Source organism: Pinus tabuliformis, chromosome 3_1 (assembly GCF_031772625.1).
Source record: "Pinus tabuliformis cultivar Carrire ecotype Pingquan chromosome 3_1, CPIR1, whole genome shotgun sequence".
Taxonomy (NCBI): domain Eukaryota; kingdom Viridiplantae; phylum Streptophyta; class Pinopsida; order Pinales; family Pinaceae; genus Pinus; species Pinus tabuliformis.
In genome coordinates, this window is record NC_142301.1 from 374274315 (window position 1) to 374295535 (window position 21221).

General features: G+C 38.4%; 1 pseudogene; it reads right to left on the minus strand.

The window, feature by feature from the left end:
• Positions 1-19569: 19569 nt before the first annotated feature.
• LOC149187276 (dirigent protein 22 pseudogene) lies at positions 19570-20118 on the minus strand (annotated as a pseudogene).
• Between the last annotated feature and the right edge of the window lie 1103 nt (positions 20119-21221).

Here is a 21221-nt window from a genome sequence, read left to right on the forward strand (position 1 = left end):
GTTCGCACCGCCTTTGGCAAAAGGCTGTATCCGCCGGAGGGGCTCCGAACACATTCACTTGCCGCCACGCGTCCCATGTACGAGCACCGAAAAACCACTTTCCCCGGACGGTAAAAGTCGTGTGGTTTGCGGAAGAGTGGTGTGCGAATTGTGTTGGATCGGGTCTGCAGGCTCAGATCTCCGAGAAGCTACGCAGACTTTATCGACTGGGCCCGATGCACTGTGGTGGCGACACGTGGCACCCGCCCGCGTCAAATCAATTTTTTTTGTCGTTTTCTTTGGTTGACCGCCGCAGGTGAAAAGTCATGTTTTTAATGCATCTACGTAGAATTGGGTGGCGGTCTTTATTATGGTAATGGGCATACGTAGAATTTGGTGAAAGCCCTTTAATATAGTTATGGGCATACGTTATTTTTTTATATGTTTTTTATATAATGTTATGAAAACCTACATGCCGTAGTTTTTAGAGTGTAGTCCCTGCGTGCTGTAGTATTTATTTTAGGTGTGCCTGCGAGCAAAAAAAAGTCATGTTATGTTTTTGTTGTAGTGTATTGTGGCTGCGGCAGTATATAGTGAAGCGCGTTTTTTTTGGTGATGTATATTGTGCCTGCGCACAATCTTTTAATGTAATGGTGTTATGTGGTGGCTGCGCTCGGTGGAGCAAAATTTTTGTAATCGCACAGCAGTGCGAGATATGAAAGAGGTGAAGTAACTGTTTTTGGCCCCCATTGTAAAACAGAAGATTATGTAATTTTCACAGCAGTGGATTATGTAATTTTTGTGGTAAATGTTGAACGCACAGCAGTGCCGAAAATGGAACAGGAGAGGCATGTAATGTTTGTTTGTCATTGTAAAACATAGGAGCAACAAGAAATTGTTTTTGTAATATCCACAGCAATGGAAAATCTGTGAGAGCAGCAAAGTTTTATTTTTGAATCCCTCCTTGCACAGAGGATGGAATTTGTATCAGTCTTTCAGTTTTAAATTAATAGAAATGTGTTGTGACTGTGTAATACTCTGTTATGAGTATATTTGCTTTTAAGAGGTTCCCTGTGGAAAGATCCTGGAACAGTGGAAACAGAGCATTGCCTCTGTGATGTTAATGTTTGTTTGGTTTTGGTATTTTCTCCATTTAAAAATACCCAACAGTGGTATCAGAGCTAGTCCAGGCTCTTTGAAGACTCAAAGAAGCTGAAGGAAGGTGTGGTTGCAGCAGTCAAACTTGTCCAGCAGTGAAGGCTCTCCAGCAGTGTGAAGCCTCAACTAAAGGGATTCAGGTATTCCTCAAAGTTTTTGAGTTACTGTTATAGAGACAGTCAGTTGTTTTAAAAAAAACACAGTCAAGTATTTTGGAGTATAGTTAAGAATGGCAAGGTCAAAGAAGAAAGCCTCCAAGCCTGCTAAAAATGTGTCTCCCTCCTCTACTAAACTAGAAGGAAATCTATTTGAATACATTCTATTTGAAACCCCAAAGTTTGATGGAAACTTTGATGTATGGGAAATAATGATGAGGGCTTTCCTAATGTCTGAGGGGATTGAAGTCTGGGAGTCAGTGATTGATGACAGCCAGAAGGATAAAGAATCCATGGAGTATGATGCACAAGCAGCAAAGACTATTTTGGATGGTCTCCCTGATTCAGTGAAGAAGAATCTAGGGAAATATTCATCAGCAAAGGAGATATGGGATAGACTGCATGACCTTCATGCAAAGGGAGCACTGACCATGACAATGAGTCAAGAAGAACCCATCATAGAAGCTGAAAATGAAAAGCTTGACCTCATCAAGCTTCAAGTAAAAGAAAGGGATGAAGAGCTTGCCAAGCTCAAGAAGGAGCTTGATCAATGCAAGAGGAAACATTATGAAGAAGTCATATCCATGACAAATCAGCTGAATGAAGCAAGGAAGCAGGCAGATGCCTTGTCAAGTCAACTTGAACAAAGGCACATGAGGGTGAACAAACTTGTGGAAGAGATTGGACAGTATAAGGTAGAGGTCTCCTCCCTTAAGTCCGAACTACAAGAAGCCAGGAAGCAGGTACAAGGAGCTGAAAAGAAAATGAAGAGCAGTCAAGCAAAAGATGAAGAAATCTTCAAAATGAAGACTGATATTATCTCCTTCAAAGTAGTAGCAGCTGAAGCTACTCGTAGCAAGGAAGAAACTGAGGGACAACTAGCAAAGAAAAGTAATGAATGTGAAAAGTTAGAAGAAGAGATTGTCCTCCTCAGGAAGAAGGTTGAAGGGATGAACAAGATCATGAAGAGCTCTCAAGCTTTGGATGACATGCTCAGCTATCACAGATCTCCATTTGATAAATCAGGACTTGGGTATGTAGGTGAATCCTCAAACAAGCATGAGGATGCTTTAAGCAAGGGAGATGTGAAGAAGCCAGAAAGAGATGGTGATGCTCCTAGTTCCAGCAAAGGCAAGAAGAAAAATGAAGGCTGCAATAGAAGAAATCCTGCTCCAAGCAGAAAACCAGCTCCAAGAAGAAATGTAGCTGATGGCAAGAAGGCAAGAGGCAATGGTGATCATCAAAGGATCTCAAGGCAGCAAGGCTTCAGAAGTACATCAAGGAAACCTCCATCATCCAGGTACCAAAGTTCATTCTATGGTTATTGTTATGCTTGTTCAAACTTTGGTCATATGGCAAAAGACTGTAGAGCATTTCATAAAGATAAATGTTGGGGTCTTCGACAACCTCCAAGAAACAATTTTAGAAGAAATCATGAAATGTTATTCATGAATAATGTTGAATGCTTTAAGTGTCATAACATTGGGCATATGGCACGAGAATGTAACTTAACATGGGCTCCTATGCAAGCTAGACCCATGCAAAAGAAGAAAGTCACACAAGTATGGAGAAGGAAGGAAAGGCAATCTGAAAACCCCTTGAACTCCCCAGTGGATCTAAATTTGTTTTGAGAAAACTTGCTAAAAGAAGACAAGCATACATTAAAGGGGAGCTTGTAATTTTTGTTTGCTGAACTGTATTAACAGTCATTTGTTGATGGAGGGTGTATTGCAGTGCAGCAGTTGCAAATGAAATCTTTGTTAATCCCTCTGAAAGGTAATATGCAGCAGTGATGAAATCAGCAATGTTTTTGCTTTGTTTTTATGCAATATGCACAGAAATGCATAAAGAAGAAAAGATGGCAGCGCTGTAATGTAAAGAGCAGCAGCAAGATAAGAAAAGTATTCAAAGCATGGAGACCCTCACAGCAGTAGGAAGACAAAATACAAAACAGCAGTTTGGAATTTTTTTGTTATGGTGCACACGCATTGAAATGCATAGTAATGGAATGTAGTTTTCCTTCTATGTAAAGTGAGAAAATATACTCACAGGGACAGCAGATTTTTAATGCACATGGGATGAATGAGAATGTGTATGGCAGCAGAAAATTGAAAGGGATTGCACAGCCTTGCATTGTGTAAAAAAAATGAATGAAGCTGAAGATTGTGTGAAGCAAGGGTGCATAAGAAAAGGGAGCAGCCCGTGTTAATTTTTCTCGTGGAGAATGAAGTGCCAAGTGTATGTGCACACAGTAGTGCAAATTGCAGCAGCAACACAACAACAAGTGTATGGACAGCAGCAGCTTGAAGAAAAGTTTTCCCATCGTGAAGAAGAAGAAGTATACAGCAAGGCAAATAAGAAAATGCAGCAGCATGAAGCTTTGTTGAAGAAATGTGTTTTTACACAGCAATGCAAATGTGAAAAATGCAGCAGCAAGAAGTTATGGACAGCAGCACAGGTAAAAGAATTTTTTTTTTTACAGCAGTAAATGTAAGTGCAGTGAGTGTGTTGTTTGCATCTGAAATGCAAGTAAGACACAGCAGAAGTATGATTGTAATTAATGAAGGGGAGCACGCAGCAGCGCGAAGAAAAGCTTTCCCATGGTGAAGAAGGGAAGCACGCATTAGTGCACAAGTAAAGAATTCTCACACAACAGTGTGAATGTGAGAAAGGAAAGGCATAGCAACGCACATGTGATTTTTTTATTGACGCACAGCAATGCAGAGTTTGTAAAGAAATGTAAGAGCAGTGCAGGTGTAGACGCAGTAGCGTGGAGCAGACACAACAGTGTGGGGTAGATGCAGCAAAGAAGATGGCACAACAGTGTAGCAGAGAATATGCAGCAGCATAAAAGAACATTGTAATGAACTTGCACACACAGCAGTGCAATGATTGTTTGTTTTGGAACTGCATTTGAAGCAGTCATTTGGTGAAACCCTCTGTTAAAGAGGAAGGTGCTTTTCAGCACAGTGTCATGGTAAATCCCTCTATCAAGAGGATGATGCTTTTAAGCATAGTCATTGGTGAATCCCTCTGTCAAGAGGAAGGTGCTCTTCAGCACATTGTTATGGTGAATCCCTCTGTCATGAGGAAGGTGCTTTTAAGCACAGTTTCAGGTGAATCCCTCTATTAAGAGGAAGACAACTTTGTTTGTTTGTGAACTGCATCAGAAGCAGTTGGTGAATCCCTCTATGTGAGGATGATGTTTGGGTAAGATTGAATGCCCAGCAGTTGAAATTAAAGGGGAGTGTTGGAATATTAATTCCAACTGCACAGCGGCAGGCGGACGTGGGCAGCCAACTCAGCCAGCACGCTGCACCCGAAACCGCCAGAACGAAACCACCCTCTTGTTCGCACCGCCTTTGGCAAAAGGCTGTATCCGCCGGAGGGGCTCCGAACACATTCACTTGCCGCCACGCGTCCCATGTACGAGCACCGAAAAACCACTTTCCCCGACGGTAAAAGTCGTGTGGTTTGCGGAAGAGTGGTGTGCGAATTGTGTTGGATCGGGTCTGCAGGCTCAGATCTCCGAGAAGCTACGCAGACTTTATCGACTGGGCCCGATGCACTGTGGTGGCGACACGTGGCACCCGCCCGCGTCAAATCAATTTTTTTTGTCGTTTTCTTTGGTTGACCGCCGCAGGTGAAAAGTCATGTTTTTAATGCATCTACGTAGAATTGGGTGGCGGTCTTTATTATGGTAATGGGCATACGTAGAATTTGGTGAAAGCCCTTTAATATAGTTATGGGCATACGTTATTTTTTTATATGTTTTTTATATAATGTTATGAAAACCTACATGCCGTAGTTTTTAGAGTGTAGTCCCTGCGTGCTGTAGTATTTATTTTAGGTGTGCCTGCGAGCAAAAAAAAGTCATGTTATGTTTTTTGTTGTAGTGTATTGTGGCTGCGGCAGTATATAGTGAAGCGCGTTTTTTTTGGTGATGTATATTGTGCCTGCGCACAATCTTTTAATGTAATGGTGTTATGTGGTGGCTGCGCTCGGTGGAGCAAAATTTTTGTAATCGCACAGCAGTGCGAGATATGAAAGAGGTGAAGTAACTGTTTTTGGCCCCCATTGTAAAACAGAAGATTATGTAATTTTCACAGCAGTGGATTATGTAATTTTTGTGGTAAATGTTGAACGCACAGCAGTGCCGAAAATGGAACAGGAGAGGCATGTAATGTTTGTTTGTCATTGTAAAACATAGGAGCAACAAGAAATTGTTTTTGTAATATCCACAGCAATGGAAAATCTGTGAGAGCAGCAAAGTTTTATTTTTGAATCCCTCCTTGCACAGAGGATGGAATTTGTATCAGTCTTTCAGTTTTAAATTAATAGAAATGTGTTGTGACTGTGTAATACTCTGTTATGAGTATATTTGCTTTTAAGAGGTTCCCTGTGGAAAGATCCTGGAACAGTGGAAACAGAGCATTGCCTCTGTGATGTTAATGTTTGTTTGGTTTTGGTATTTTCTCCATTTAAAAATACCCAACAGTGGTATCAGAGCTAGTCCAGGCTCTTTGAAGACTCAAAGAAGCTGAAGGAAGGTGTGGTTGCAGCAGTCAAACTTGTCCAGCAGTGAAGGCTCTCCAGCAGTGTGAAGCCTCAACTAAAGGGATTCAGGTATTCCTCAAAGTTTTTGAGTTACTGTTATAGAGACAGTCAGTTGTTTTAAAAAAAACACAGTCAAGTATTTTGGAGTATAGTTAAGAATGGCAAGGTCAAAGAAGAAAGCCTCCAAGCCTGCTAAAAATGTGTCTCCCTCCTCTACTAAACTAGAAGGAAATCTATTTGAATACATTCTATTTGAAACCCCAAAGTTTGATGGAAACTTTGATGTATGGGAAATAATGATGAGGGCTTTCCTAATGTCTGAGGGGATTGAAGTCTGGGAGTCAGTGATTGATGACAGCCAGAAGGATAAAGAATCCATGGAGTATGATGCACAAGCAGCAAAGACTATTTTGGATGGTCTCCCTGATTCAGTGAAGAAGAATCTAGGGAAATATTCATCAGCAAAGGAGATATGGGATAGACTGCATGACCTTCATGCAAAGGGAGCACTGACCATGACAATGAGTCAAGAAGAACCCATCATAGAAGCTGAAAATGAAAAGCTTGACCTCATCAAGCTTCAAGTAAAAGAAAGGGATGAAGAGCTTGCCAAGCTCAAGAAGGAGCTTGATCAATGCAAGAGGAAACATTATGAAGAAGTCATATCCATGACAAATCAGCTGAATGAAGCAAGGAAGCAGGCAGATGCCTTGTCAAGTCAACTTGAACAAAGGCACATGAGGGTGAACAAAATTGTGGAAGAGATTGGACAGTATAAGGTAGAGGTCTCCTCCCTTAAGTCCGAACTACAAGAAGCCAGGAAGCAGGTACAAGGAGCTGAAAAGAAAATGAAGAGCAGTCAAGCAAAAGATGAAGAAATCTTCAAAATGAAGACTGATATTATCTCCTTCAAAGTAGTAGCAGCTGAAGCTACTCGTAGCAAGGAAGAAACTGAGGGACAACTAGCAAAGAAAAGTAATGAATGTGAAAAGTTAGAAGAAGAGATTGTCCTCCTCAGGAAGAAGGTTGAAGGGATGAACAAGATCATGAAGAGCTCTCAAGCTTTGGATGACATGCTCAGCTATCACAGATCTCCATTTGATAAATCAGGACTTGGGTATGTAGGTGAATCCTCAAACAAGCATGAGGATGCTTTAAGCAAGGGAGATGTGAAGAAGCCAGAAAGAGATGGTGATGCTCCTAGTTCCAGCAAAGGCAAGAAGAAAAATGAAGGCTGCAATAGAAGAAATCCTGCTCCAAGCAGAAAACCAGCTCCAAGAAGAAATGTAGCTGATGGCAAGAAGGCAAGAGGCAATGGTGATCATCAAAGGATCTCAAGGCAGCAAGGCTTCAGAAGTACATCAAGGAAACCTCCATCATCCAGGTACCAAAGTTCATTCTATGGTTATTGTTATGCTTGTTCAAACTTTGGTCATATGGCAAAAGACTGTAGAGCATTTCATAAAGATAAATGTTGGGGTCTTCGACAACCTCCAAGAAACAATTTTAGAAGAAATCATGAAATGTTATTCATGAATAATGTTGAATGCTTTAAGTGTCATAACATTGGGCATATGGCACGAGAATGTAACTTAACATGGGCTCCTATGCAAGCTAGACCCATGCAAAAGAAGAAAGTCACACAAGTATGGAGAAGGAAGGAAAGGCAATCTGAAAACCCCTTGAACTCCCCAGTGGATCTAAATTTGTTTTGAGAAAACTTGCTAAAAGAAGACAAGCATACATTAAAGGGGAGCTTGTAATTTTTGTTTGCTGAATTGTATTAACAGTCATTTGTTGATGGAGGGTGTATTGCAGTGCAGCAGTTGCAAATGAAATCTTTGTTAATCCCTCTGAAAGGTAATATGCAGCAGTGATGAAATCAGCAATGTTTTTGCTTTGTTTTTATGCAATATGCACAGAAATGCATAAAGAAGAAAAGATGGCAGCGCTGAAATGTAAAGAGCAGCAGCAAGAAGAAAAGTATGCAAAGCATGGAGACCCTCACAGCAGTGGGAAGACAAAATACAAAACAGCAGTTTGGAATTTTTTTTGTTATGGTGCACACGCATTGAAATGCATAGTAATGGAATGTAGTTTTCCTTCTATGTAAAGTGAGAAAATATACTCACAGGGACAGCAGATTTTTAATGCACATGGGATGAATGAGAATGTGTATGGCAGCAGAAAATTGAAAGGGATTGCACAGCAGTGCATTGTGTAAAAAAAATGAATGAAGCTGAAGATTGTGTGAAGCAAGGGTGCATAAGAAAAGGGAGCAGCCCGTGTTAATTTTTTCTCGTGGAGAATGAAGTGCCAAGTGTATGTGCACACAGTAGTGCAAATTGCAGCAGCAACACAACAACAAGTGTATGGACAGCAGCAGCTTGAAGAAAAGTTTTCCCATCGTGAAGAAGAAGAAGTATACAGCAAGGCAAATAAGAAAATGCAGCAGCATGAAGCTTTGTTGAAGAAATGTGTTTTTACACAGCAATGCAAATGTGAAAAATGCAGCAGCAAGAAGTTATGGACAGCAGCACAGGTAAAAGAATTTTTTTTTTTACAGCAGTAAATGTAAGTGCAGTGAGTGTGTTGTTTGCATCTGAAATGCAAGTAAGACACAGCAGAAGTATGATTGTAATTAATGAAGGGGAGCACGCAGCAGCGCGAAGAAAAGCTTTCCCATGGTGAAGAAGGGAAGCACGCATTAGTGCACAAGTAAAGAATTCTCACACAACAGTGTGAATGTGAGAAAGGAAAGGCATAGCAACGCACATGTGATTTTTTTATTGACGCACAACAATGCAGAGTTTGTAAAGAAATGTAAGAGCAGTGCAGGTGTAGACGCAGTAGCGTGGAGCAGACACAACAGTGTGGGGTAGATGCAGCAAAGAAGATGGCACAACAATGTAGCAGAGAATATGCAGCAGCATAAAAGAACATTGTAATGAACTTGCACACACAGCAGTGCAATGATTGTTTGTTTTGGAACTGCATTTGAAGCAGTCATTTGGTCAAACCCCCTGTTAAAGAGGAAGGTGCTTTTCAGCACAGTGTCATGGTAAATCCCTCTATCAAGAGGATGATGCTTTTAAGCATAGTCATTGGTGAATCCCTCTGTCAAGAGGAAGGTGCTCTTCAGCACATTGTTATGGTGAATCCCTTTGTCATGAGGAAGGTGCTTTTAAGCACAGTTTCAGGTGAATCCCTCTATTAAGAGGAAGACAACTTTGTTTGTTTGTAAACTGCATCAGAAGCAGTTGGTGAATCCCTCTATGTGAGGATGATGTTTGGGTAAGATTGAATGCCCAGCAGTTGAAATTAAAGGGGAGTGTTGGAATATTAATTCCAACTGCACAGCGGCAGGCGGACGTGGGCAGCCAACTCAGCCAGCACGCTGCACCCGAAACCGCCAGAACGAAACCACCCTCTTGTTCGCACCGCCTTTGGCAAAAGGCTGTATCCGCCGGAGGGGCTCCGAACACATTCACTTGCCGCCACGCGTCCCATGTACGAGCACCGAAAAACCACTTTCCCCGGACGGTAAAAGTCGTGTGGTTTGCGGAAGAGTGGTGTGCGAATTGTGTTGGATCGGGTCTGCAGGCTCAGATCTCCGAGAAGCTACGCAGACTTTATCGACTGGGCCCGATGCACTGTGGTGGCGACACGTGGCACCCGCCCGCGTCAAATCAATTTTTTTTGTCGTTTTCTTTGGTTGACCGCCGCAGGTGAAAAGTCATGTTTTTAATGCATCTACGTAGAATTGGGTGGCGGTCTTTATTATGGTAATGGGCATACGTAGAATTTGGTGAAAGCCCTTTAATATAGTTATGGGCATACGTTATTTTTTTATATGTTTTTTATATAATGTTATGAAAACCTACATGCCGTAGTTTTTAGAGTGTAGTCCCTGCGTGCTGTAGTATTTATTTTAGGTGTGCCTGCGAGCAAAAAAAAGTCATGTTATGTTTTTTGTTGTAGTGTATTGTGGCTGCGGCAGTATATAGTGAAGCGCGTTTTTTTTGGTGATGTATATTGTGCCTGCGCACAATCTTTTAATGTAATGGTGTTATGTGGTGGCTGCGCTCGGTGGAGCAAAATTTTTGTAATCGCACAGCAGTGCGAGATATGAAAGAGGTGAAGTAACTGTTTTTGGCCCCCATTGTAAAACAGAAGATTATGTAATTTTCACAGCAGTGGATTATGTAATTTTTGTGGTAAATGTTGAACGCACAGCAGTGCCGAAAATGGAACAGGGGAGGCATGTAATGTTTGTTTGTCATTGTAAAACATAGGAGCAACAAGAAATTGTTTTTGTAATATCCACAGCAATGGAAAATCTGTGAGAGCAGCAGAGTTTTATTTTTGAATCCCTCCTTGCACAGAGGATGGAATTTGTATCAGTCTTTCAGTTTTAAATTAATAGAAATGTGTTGTGACTATGTAATACTCTGTTATGAGTATATTTGCTTTTAAGAGGTTCCCTGTGGAAAGATCCTGGAACAGTGGAAACAGAGCATTGCCTCTGTGATGTTAATGTTTGTTTGGTTTTGGTATTTTATCCATTTAAAAATACCCAACAGTGGTATCAGAGCTAGTCCAGGCTCTTTGAAGACTCAAAGAAGCTGAAGGAAGGTGTGGTTGCAGCAGTCAAACTTGTCCAGCAGTGAAGGCTCTCCAGCAGTGTGAAGCCTCAGCCAAAGGGATTCAGGTATTCCTCAAAGTTTTTGAGTTACTGTTATAGAGACAGTCAGTTGTTTTAAAAAAAACACAGTCAAGTATTTTGGAGTATAGTTAAGAATGGCAAGGTCAAAGAAGAAAGCCTCCAAGCCTGCTAAAAATGTGTCTCCCTCCTCTACTAAACTAGAAGGAAATCTATTTGAATACATTCTATTTGAAACCCCAAAGTTTGATGGAAACTTTGATGTATGGGAAATAATGATGAGGGCTTTCCTAATGTCTGAGGGGATTGAAGTCTGGGAGTCAGTGATTGATGACAGCCAGAAGGATAAAGAATCCATGGAGTATGATGCACAAGCAGCAAAGACTATTTTGGATGGTCTCCCTGATTCAGTGAAGAAGAATCTAGGGAAATATTCATCAGCAAAGGAGATATGGGATAGACTGCATGACCTTCATGCAAAGGGAGCACTGACCATGACAATGAGTCAAGAAGAACCCATCATAGAAGCTGAAAATGAAAAGCTTGACCTCATCAAGCTTCAAGTAAAAGAAAGGGATGAAGAGCTTGCCAAGCTCAAGAAGGAGCTTGATCAATGCAAGAGGAAACATTATGAAGAAGTCATATCCATGACAAATCAGCTGAATGAAGCAAGGAAGCAGGCAGATGCCTTGTCAAGTCAACTTGAACAAAGGCACATGAGGGTGAACAAACTTGTGGAAGAGATTGGACAGTATAAGGTAGAGGTCTCCTCCCTTAAGTCCGAACTACAAGAAGCCAGGAAGCAGGTACAAGGAGCTGAAAAGAAAATGAAGAGCAGTCAAGCAAAAGATGAAGAAATCTCCAAAATGAAGACTGATATTATCTCCTTCAAAGTAGTAGCAGCTGAAGCTACTCGTAGCAAGGAAGAAACTGAGGGACAACTAGCAAAGAAAAGTAATGAATGTGAAAAGTTAGAAGAAGAGATTGTCCTCCTCAGGAAGAAGGTTGAAGGGATGAACAAGATCATGAAGAGCTCTCAAGCTTTGGATGACATGCTCAGCTATCACAGATCTCCATTTGATAAATCAGGACTTGGGTATGTAGGTGAATCCTCAAACAAGCATGAGGATGCTTTAAGCAAGGGAGATGTGAAGAAGCCAGAAAGAGATGGTGATGCTCCTAGTTCCAGCAAAGGCAAGAAGAAAAATGAAGGCTGCAATAGAAGAAATCCTGCTCCAAGCAGAAAACCAGCTCCAAGAAGAAATGTAGCTGATGGCAAGAAGGCGAGAGGCAATGGTGATCATCAAAGGATCTCAAGGCAGCAAGGCTTCAGAAGTACATCAAGGAAACCTCCATCATCCAGGTACCAAAGTTCATTCTATGGTTATTGTTATGCTTGTTCAAACTTTGGTCATATGGCAAAAGACTGTAGAGCATTTCATAAAGATAAATGTTGGGGTCTTCGACAACCTCCAAGAAACAATTTTAGAAGAAATCATGAAATGTTATTCATGAATAATGTTGAATGCTTTAAGTGTCATAACATTGGGCATATGGCACGAGAATGTAACATAACATGGGCTCCTATGCAAGCTAGACCCATGCAAAAGAAGAAAGTCACACAAGTATGGAGAAGGAAGGAAAGGCAATCTGAAAACCCCTTGAACTCCCTAGTGGATCTAAATTTGTTTTGAGAAAACTTGCTAAAAGAAGACAAGCATACATTAAAGGGGAGCTTGTAATTTTTGTTTGCTGAACTGTATTAACAGTCATTTGTTGATGGAGGGTGTATTGCAGTGCAGCAGTTGCAAATGAAATCTTTGTTAATCCCTCTGAAAGGTAATATGCAGCAGTGATGAAATCAGCGATGTTTTTGCTTTGTTTTTATGCAATATGCACAGAAATGCATAAAGAAGAAAAGATGGCAGCGCTGAAATGTAAAGAGCAGCAGCAAGATAAGAAAAGTATTCAAAGCATGGAGACCCTCACAGCAGTAGGAAGACAAAATACAAAACAGCAGTTTGGAATTTTTTTGTTATGGTGCACACGCATTGAAATGCATAGTAATGGAATGTAGTTTTCCTTCTATGTAAAGTGAGAAAATATACTCACAGGGACAGCAGATTTTTAATGCACATGGGATGAATGAGAATGTGTATGGCAGTAGAAAATTGAAAGGGATTGCACAGCATTGCATTGTGTAAAAAAAATGAATGAAGCTGAAGATTGTGTGAAGCAAGGGTGCATAAGAAAAGGGAGCAGCCCGTGTTAATTTTTCTCGTGGAGAATGAAGTGCCAAGTGTATGTGCACACAGTAGTGCAAATTGCAGCAGCAACACAACAACAAGTGTATGGACAGCAGCAGCTTGAAGAAAAGTTTTCCCATCGTGAAGAAGAAGAAGTATACAGCAAGGCAAATAAGAAAATGCAGCAGCATGAAGCTTTGTTGAAGAAATGTGTTTTTACACAGCAATGCAAATGTGAAAAATGCAGCAGCAAGAAGTTATGGACAGCAGCACAGGTAAAAGAATTTTTTTTTTTACAGCAGTAAATGTAAGTGCAGTGAGTGTGTTGTTTGCATCTGAAATGCAAGTAAGACACAGCAGAAGTATGATTGTAATTAATGAAGGGGAGCACGCAGCAGCGCGAAGAAAAGCTTTCCCATGGTGAAGAAGGGAAGCACGCATTAGTGCACAAGTAAAGAATTCTCACACAACAGTGTGAATGTGAGAAAGGAAAGGCATAGCAACGCACATGTGATTTTTTTATTGACGCACAGCAATGCAGAGTTTGTAAAGAAATGTAAGAGCAGTGCAGGTGTAGACGCAGTAGCGTGGAGCAGACACAACAATGTGGGGTAGATGCAGCAAAGAAGATGGCACAACAATGTAGCAGAGAATATGCAGCAGCATAAAAGAACATTGTAATGAACTTGCACACACAGCAGTGCAATGATTGTTTGTTTTGGAACTGCATTTGAAGCAGTCATTTGGTCAAACCCCCTGTTAAAGAGGAAGGTGCTTTTCAGCACAGTGTCATGGTAAATCCCTCTATCAAGAGGATGATGCTTTTAAGCATAGTCATTGGTGAATCCCTCTGTCAAGAGGAAGGTGCTCTTCAGCACATTGTTATTGTGAATCCCTCTGTCATGAGGAAGGTGCTTTTAAGCACAGTTTCAGGTGAATCCCTCTATTAAGAGGAAGACAACTTTGTTTGTTTGTAAACTGCATCAGAAGCAGTTGGTGAATCCCTCTATGTGAGGATGATGTTTGGGTAAGATTGAATGCCCAGCAGTTGAAATTAAAGGGGAGTGTTGGAATATTAATTCCAACTGCACAGCGGCAAGCGGACGTGGGCAGCCAACTCAGCCAGCACGCTGCACCCGAAACCGCCAGAACGAAACCACCCTCTTGTTCGCACCGCCTTTGGCAAAAGGCTGTATCCGCCGGAGGGGCTCCGAACACATTCACTTGCCGCCACGCGTCCCATGTACGAGCACCGAAAAACCACTTTCCCCGGACGGTAAAAGTCGTGTGGTTTGCGGAAGAGTGGTGTGCGAATTGTGTTGGATCGGGTCTGCAGGCTCAGATCTCCGAGAAGCTACGCAGACTTTATCGACTGGGCCCGATGCACTGTGGTGGCGACACGTGGCACCCGCCCGCGTCAAATCAATTTTTTTTGTCGTTTTCTTTGGTTCACCGCCGCAGGTGAAAAGTCATGTTTTTAATGCATCTACGTAGAATTGGGTGGCGGTCTTTATTATGGTAATGGGCATACGTAGAATTTGGTGAAAGCCCTTTAATATAGTTATGGGCATACGTTATTTTTTTATATGTTTTTTATATAATGTTATGAAAACCTACATGCCGTAGTTTTTAGAGTGTAGTCCCTGCGTGCTGTAGTATTTATTTTAGGTGTGCCTGCGAGCAAAAAAAAGTCATGTTATGTTTTTTGTTGTAGTGTATTGTGGCTGCGGCAGTATATAGTGAAGCGCGTTTTTTTTGGTGATGTATATTGTGCCTGCGCACAATCTTTTAATGTAATGGTGTTATGTGGTGGCTGCGCTCGGTGGAGCAAAATTTTTGTAATCGCACAGCAGTGCGAGATATGAAAGAGGTGAAGTAACTGTTTTTGGCCCCCATTGTAAAACAGAAGATTATGTAATTTTCACAGCAGTGGATTATGTAATTTTTGTGGTAAATGTTGAACGCACAGCAGTGCCGAAAATGGAACAGGGGAGGCATGTAATGTTTGTTTGTCATTGTAAAACATAGGAGCAACAAGAAATTGTTTTTGTAATATCCACAGCAGTGGAAAATCTGTGAGAGCAGCAGAGTTTTATTTTTGAATCCCTCCTTGCACAGAGGATGGAATTTGTATCAGTCTTTCAGTTTTAAATTAATAGAAATGTGTTGTGACTGTGTAATACTCTGTTATGAGTATATTTGCTTTTAAGAGGTTCCCTGTGGAAAGATCCTGGAACAGTGGAAACAGAGCATTGCCTCTGTGATGTTAATGTTTGTTTGGTTTTGGTATTTTCTCCATTTAAAAATACCCAACACACTCCGAAGCTGTGGACAGAAGCCTAGAAAGGTCGTTGGATGCATCCAGTAAACTGTCATGAAAAAAAATTACGGCATTTGGTGTCACGATAGGGACCAAATCATCTACCGAAAGCGATTGAGAAGTGACAGGACATGTGCCATTCTCCACAATGTGCTTTTCGACCAGCTTTTTCTCATACAGAAACCCCAAATGCTTCGAAACTTTGGAGTCCTCCAGCATCACACCAAAATGTGAACAAAACATGGATGGTGCATTTATGTCTATAGACTCATAGAGTTTGTCTTGATAAATGATAAGATCTAGTATATCTTCCTTATAGATTGTTGAATATATTCTTTGTGTTATAAAACAACCACTAAATTGATTCAAAATCTTCCTTATAGATTGTTGAATATATTCTTTGTGTTATAAAACAACCACTAAATTGATTCAAAAAAAAAATTGGATCAATAGTTATCAAGTTCCGCCGTACCGGCAAAAAGAATTCGGAAATTCGCTGATTCTGTTCAGTAAGACGTCAGTGTCCAATTCGGTACAGGTCAGCGGTGAAAGATTTTGGTCAAAGCTTTCTATCAGTTTATTTCCAGCGTCCACTGTGCTGCTCCCGCTGACTTGACGAAGAGTGTGTCCACTGTGCTGCTCCCGCTGACTTGACGAAGAGTGTGGCTGTGTAGGCTCTGATGAACTTTTTCAATTACCTTTTATAAAATAAAGCAGGGAAAGTTGAGAATTGAAATTTTATAAAAATAATGCAATTATTTTTTTTAGTTTTAGTGATATTTATTTAGGTATTTTTTTATGTGAGGATTAATCAGAAAATTGGAAAAAAATAAACAATAATTTTTATAAACATAAAAATAAAAATAAAAATTAATAATTCTTATATTATAAAAAAATGATTTTTATTAAATTTCTCTATAAAATATTAAATATTATTAGAAATTTGGTTAGAAATTTGATTATTTTAATTTTAGTTTGATTTTGATATTTTATTATACATTATTTACAAATTATTCTACCACATAATATGGTATAATAGAAAATAAATTGCTAATACAGAAATCTAAAATTTTTATTAAATAATTTAATTAAAAATAAATCAATATTATCATTGATATTAAATAATATAAATAGCTCTTATACATATAGAGAGATGAGTTAATAATTTCTATATAATTGCAACTAAAAGAAATATAACTTCTATTTTAACAAGAATTATGAAATAATGAATTGGTTGCAAATTGGTAGGTATTTTATAAAAAGAAAAAATCTAATTTCTATATCGTGTTAAATGAATAACTCTTATAAAAAAAAAAGATAAATCAATATTATAAAAAATTATAAAACATATAAAATGGTAAGCTTCCAAATCCACAATTTTTATAGAAAAACAGTAACTTCTATATTACAAAAAATTATAAAATGGAAAAATTCATTATTATAAAAGATATAAAATGGTAAGCTTCCAAATCGACAACTTTTATAAAAAAATAAAAAAACAGTAACTTTTATATTACAAAAAATTATAAAATAGCAAAATTCAGTTTACAATAGATAAGACTTATAAAAAAAAAAAGATAAATCCAATATTAAAAAAGAATACTTATAAAAAAAAAAGATAAATCCAATATTAAAAAAGAATATTAAGTATTTATAAGATGTATAATTTCCAACTTTTTCCGTATTAAATTTTATAGACTCAATTTTTTCCTGTATGGAATTCGAATTTTCGAATTTGATAACTATGTCTAAAACTACGAATTCACCATGTTTTAAAAAAACCCATTCGAGTCAGCAACTCCGTTAGATCTCTCCGTTATCCACTGAGTCAACAACTCCGATAGATCCTCGTCATCGGACACGGAAAGTATCCGCTTCATGATAGACTTGCATCATTGCAGGTTCTTCTAGCGTTATCTTCTTCTCTGCCACTTCCAATTTCTGGCCAACCAAAGTCCAGCTCGGATCAGACAAATCTATCTCATATGCTTGAAACCATGGTGAGGCTTCTCTTCAGACTAGTTTCATCAACCCCTTGAATCACATGCTCTCTACCATTCCCAATCAGATCTGTAGTAGAATCTCCACCAGCCAACCGATCCGGGATTCTGTGAAACTTAATTTCCGATCTTTTCTGCTCCGCTGACTCATCCCCATTCTAACAAAAGGCTGACTTCTGCCGTGAGCCGCTTGATCTCTATCTCCTCCTGTCTTCTACAAGAAGTTATCTGCTCTCTCAGAGGATTCAAACTTCATGTCCAACATCCCTAAAGTTCATAACTGATCTGCATGTCTTCTTACATCCAAGTATCCACAGGCCTCTAAAGCATGACTGATCCGCATGTTTTTTTTTTCTAATTGAATTTGAACGTGGTGGAATAAAAAATAGCAAAGTTAAATACATGTAGTTTTACATGTATGTCGAGGAACTCTCTCCAACAGTACCACGTTCTTATCTTGTGAAATCGAGTGTTGATCACACTTCTGTTATTGAAATGGAAAAAATATGCTAAAATATTATACTAGTCTCAACTATTTTCTCAATCAACTTATTTAGACTAGGCATTTTAACCATTCCCTATAGATGATATTAATAATCACATATTCTTGCATCACAAGTAATTAAATAGATGATATTAATAATCCCATATTCTTGCTTCACAATTAATTAAATTGTAATTCAAATTATAAATTAAATATTACTTTCCAAATAACTTTAATATACCAAAGTCTAATATACCAAAGTCAATAATTATTTGCAAATTTCTCCATTAAAACAAGCCATTCACAGCTGTCTTAATGTTTCTCTTTTTCTGGCTTATTCATAATTATCTTCATACTTATATTTACTAATAACTGTTAATTTGCCCATCTTTTATAAAAGCTCTAGTTACCTTTTTACCTTTAATCTTTTTAAGCTTTTTCAATCTATAATAATATTACAATACAATTCTTTTTAAAATATTATTATACAACTCTTTGTAAAGCGTTGATAAAAAATATGTATTATCATAAAAATATATTAACAATCTCCTTCCGTATAATGTTTATTGCACTGCCAAAAAAAGGTACATTCAAATTCATAATTTTCAATATAATGCTAATAAGGAATGTCTCTATTATAATGTCAATAAGGAATAAGCTCATGGAGATGTTAGATAATTTTTTGTTCATAAACTTTTTATACATACATTTGATATAGATTTATACCATATTGTACATAAACCAATTCTTTTTAAAATATTACTATACAAACCTTCACTACCAAAAAAACCAGGTACATTCAATTTCATAATTTTCATTATAATGCTAATAAGGAATGTCTTTATTATGATGCGACTAAGGAATTTCATAATTTTCATTATAATGCTAACAAGGAATGCCTTTATTATAATGCCAAGAGGAAATGTATTTATTATAATGCCAATAAGGAATAGGAAATCTATTTATTATAATGCCAATAAGGAATAAGCTCATGGAGATCTTGGATAATTTTTTGTCTATATATTTTTTTATACATACATTTGAGGTCGATTTATATCATATTGCACACAAATATTAAAGGCAGTTTAATATATCAGATTTAATCTTAACAATATCAAATAGAATTGATCTCATGACCTTTCCATAGGTGAGGTTGTTAGCAATAAAGTGACCAATTAAGCTATCTCTTCAAACTTTTATTTTATTTATTTTATATTATAATAATGATAACAATTTACATCATTAAAATAAAATATCATAATTTATCAATACCATATTATAATTTATTTTATTATTAAAATATTTTACATATATTTTATTTATTTTATTTTTTAATATTTTTTAATTAAATTAAAAATACATAAATAAAAAATTATTACTTCTAAGTTATTTTGTAAATATTTCTAATAAGTAGTTTATGTAAATTAAATAGTTAACGCACAGATATTAAACCATGGTAAAAAAAAGGCTTGAAGTTACAAGCTTGTAATTAATAGCCACTTTAACCAACTAAAGTATTCCAGCAAATAAATAAATTCAATTCAATTTTGCAAAACTTTATCCCAAAATAAACGTCTATAAAGACACTGCAAATTAATATCCCAAAACAAACATTCGTAAAAGACACAGAAATATTAATTACGGGAGATCATGCATATCGCAATGTGTTAGTAGAATGAATCTTGAGATATTGCATATCTAGTCGTTATCAAGGAAATATTTTACCATTGGTATGACAAAAAAACCGTTTTATGCCATGTAACCGTGGCTAATTTAGCGCATCCAGAAAAGCTAGGCGTGATTCCAACCTGAAACATGTTCAAAGGAGATCGAACCATCTTTAAGCCCATAAACAGCCAACTATCCTCAATGGCTGTGATGCTTTATTTTGACCATCGAAATAATCTAAAAGGAAACTCCACAATATAGGTATGTGGCCATTCTCAATTTACAAGAGCCATTGCCCTTAAAGTAAAATAAAATTATATCATAAGCAGGAACGAAAGGCTAGTAATGGAGAACAGTGACGTTGTATTCAACGACTGCATTCCCGGTTTTTAGATCCAAGGAATGGGTATGGGCGAGCGCGTAGCCTCGAGCCAACCGAAACAATCCGCTCCCTCCCACAATCGGCATTTCTCTTACTTGATCGAAAACCGCATTCTTCCCCAGCATGGAGAGGGTGCTGCCATTGTACTTTCCACTCTGGAACACAAACGTCGTCGCCATAAGCAGATGAACTACCTCTTGGCCAGAAGAGACGTAGATACCCTGCGCTCTTCCCACCATTTTGGAGTTGGCTTCCGGCCCTTCCGTCAACCAGTCGTCCATAACTCTCACCATCCCGAATTGAGTAGCCGAAGAGTTGGTGGTGGGAGCCGAGGCCACCTCCACGGCCGTCACATTTTTTCCAGCCACTAAATCGTGGAAATAGAAGTGCAGGTGGCTTATCTTCTCCAACCCTAATTTCGATTCTGCCTCCACCTCCGCTATATGAACGCATGCCAACAACAGTACAGTGGACACTGTAATAGTTGCTGCCCAATAACCCATGCTGGCCAACTCTGGAAATAGAATGCCTCACTGCAGAGAAGGAGAAGAGAAAAGCGTATGGTAATGCAAGGGTAGCCCCAGTGCCCACTTTTGTAATGTGGATCCGCGTGATGGGGACCCTTACTTTGTGCCACACTCTTGAATTTTTCATGTTATTTCTGTTTCCGGTTGCAACGGCATGACCTTTCAGTGGGTATCGGCGTTAGTTTGTTTAGGGCCGCATTTCCTGCCGTATAACGTGACCCAATGGATTTTTATGGTGCGTACTATCCTGTGAGATCCGTAGTTTACGATGTTTTATGTTGCGGGTATCGTAGTCTCCTATTTTACGGCCACATTTCTGGCATGTAACGTGAAACATTGAACCTTTGCAGTGGCTATGATATCTCGTCCGACTCGTATCCCTTTGTCGCTTTTTTCGATCAAGAATGATTTGTTTCAATTGATAAGTTAAATAGTTTCGTCGGAATGTCTTAGTCTACAGTTGTCTTCCCAAAAATAGTGTTAAACAGTTTGGGATCTACGAAGTTTCTTTTGGAAAGTATTAATATGAATAATTTTGAAAATCTACAAATTAATAACCAGGGAGCACCTATATTTTTTCCACATTATTCTTATTATTTTTTATTTTCTTAAAAATGATTTTATTTTAATTTATCATTTCTAAATAAATATTTTATTCTATTCAAAATTAACTATTTCATTTTAATGGTTATAATTAATTATCTTTTCATAACATATCTTTATTTAATCAGATGTCTCCCTATTTTATTATGTGGTCCTTTTTGTATATTAGCAGAAGTAACCTTTTACAATATTGGAGGTTTTGGGTTATCAACAATCCAATGTTCTAGGAAATTTAGGTCTTCCCATTTAATAACATGATGTTCTATTTTTTGTTATGGATCTCTGTTAGAACAACTACACTAGGACAGGTGTATCTCCTCCTACAACCTCTGTCACTCCGTGTCCAAATCCTAAGTATTCTAAAATACCTTTCCCTCATGATACTAATCATGTATTAATGATTCATGAGCTTCCATCTTTGGAAAATGAAGACCCCCACCTCAAAGACATGTTTAGAAAAATGCGTCCTATTGGTATGC